Below are 2079 nucleotides of genomic sequence, written 5' to 3' on the forward strand. Positions count from 1 at the left end.
CAGCTCCACCAACGCACACAAACAGCTCCACCAACGCACACACACACACACACCTCCACCAACACACACACATAAACAGCTCCACCAACACACACACATAAACAGCTCCACCAACACACACACACACACACACACCTCCACCAACACACACACATAAACAGCTCCACCAACACACACACACAAACAGCTCCACCAACACACACACATAAACAGCTCCACCAACACACACACATAAACAGCTCCACCAACACACACACATAAACAGCTCCACCACCAACACACACACACACACACACACACACACACACACACACACACACACACACACACACACACACACACACACACACACACACACACACACACAGCTCCACCAACACACACACACACAGCTCCACCAACACACACACACACAGCTCCACCAACACACACACACACAGCTCCACCAACACACACACACACACAGCTCCAACACCACACACACACACACACAGCTCCACCAACACACACACACACACAGCTCCAACACCACACACACACACACACACAGCTCCACCAACACACACAGCTCCACCAAAACACACAGCTCCACCAACACACACACACACACACACACACACACACACACACACACACACACACACACACACACACACACACACACACACACACACACACACACACACACACACACACACACACACACACACACACACACGATGATCTCAGTTGGTCGGTTTAATTAATATAACATCGCCTTTTGAATCCTGATGTTGATGACAAATCCTCAAGGAATGAAGCAATTGTTGATGCAAATGGACTCCCGGCGGAGATAACGTGGGAATTTTGAAATAATGGGAAGAAGTGCGAGCAGCAGGGGGAAAATGAAAAGAAAACCAAAGTTGGTTTAGATAAAGACAGACGCCACGCCCTGTGTACACATCACACGTTTGTTACCAAGTTTATCTTACGGCGCTCGCAAAGTGCCTCAAGAACTCCATTGGAACCAATAGATACGGAACGGCCGGCTTGGCAAGCGCTAGCGAGCTGCTTGGTTGAGAACACACCCTGGGACTCCCCATCGACCCATGGACGTCATCCTCGCCTCCTCATCCATCCCCCCCCCCCCCCCCCCAAAGTAAGTCAGCACAGACGCCTCACCTCATCAACCGAGCTACGGAAGAGATGGTGAAGGGACGACCAGGTCCCTCAAGTGAGCCCGTGCACTAGGCCGAAGAAGGAGCCTCAAAATGGGATAAACAGAGAAAACCCAGAACCGGGAGCAAACTATCGAGGAAGCTGCGGCGGCCGAGTCGCTATTCGTATCGAGCGAGGGAGGAAATGAAAACTTTTTTATTCTTTCCGTGCGAGCAACGAATGAACGACCGCTTAAAAGTAAGAGCGGAGAAAGAATAAATCAAACATTCCTTACCTGCTCTGTATGGCTGTGAATAGTCGCACGGTGAGGATGTGAATTTAAAATAATGCAAAGAAAGATCCCCGAGCGAGACAGATCCCGTTACGAAGCAGCTGGCAGAGTGAGCAGGGAGGGATGATGGAAGAGGAGGAGGGAGGAGCTTCGCGCAAGGCCAAAGGGGAGAAGAGGAAGATATACAAATGGAGGAAGAAGAAGATTCACCAATTCATGGCAAATTGGATCGACCCGACGTTCGAGATGAGTGGACTGCGAGGAGCGCTGTCCCGGAGAGACTTTCCCGCCCGCGCCTCGCGCTGCCCCTAATCACGATTTATCTGACGTATGTTCACGTGCACCTACGTCATCGGGTCGTCCATTTTGGATGGTGAGTTCGTACGCAGTTCGCTGGTTCCCTTTGCCGTGTTGAAAATTAAGATTTTTTTTTTTACACCAAATGTTACTTTCAAACAACATTTCCCACAATTAAAAATCATTATATTGTACCTTGACCCGTTTAGAGGATATAATTCATTTGTCCTACCTTTTGCATACCAAGCCAATGAAAACAGGACTAAAAGAGTTTGTAGTTTAGTAAACGCGGGAACATGGTATATTTAGAGTGGGTGTGATTGGTCTTGGACCTTGGAAGCAACAGCACAGCT

At 49.2% G+C, this 2079-nt stretch overlaps 1 protein-coding gene across 10 annotated transcripts in view; it reads right to left on the minus strand.

Annotated features, from left to right (window-relative positions):
- LOC137431794 (uncharacterized) overlaps positions 1–1742 on the minus strand; it is a 137945-nt gene extending 136203 nt beyond the window's left edge. For 8 of the 10 annotated variants that reach the window (XM_078782473.1, XM_078782472.1, XM_078782478.1 and 5 more), the window contains exon 1: positions 1433–1741. The gene's annotated coding sequence lies outside the window, so the exon portion shown is untranslated. Of the gene's footprint in view, positions 1–1161; positions 1355–1432 lie in introns of those variants that run through there. The other 2 variants (XM_078782476.1, XM_068123502.2) reach the window with 2 other exon arrangements.
- Positions 1743–2079: the final 337 nt, after the last annotated feature.

This window comes from Myxine glutinosa, chromosome 7, assembly GCF_964187855.1.
Source record: "Myxine glutinosa chromosome 7, kmMyxGlut1.1, whole genome shotgun sequence".
In the NCBI taxonomy this organism is placed as follows: domain Eukaryota; kingdom Metazoa; phylum Chordata; class Myxini; order Myxiniformes; family Myxinidae; genus Myxine; species Myxine glutinosa.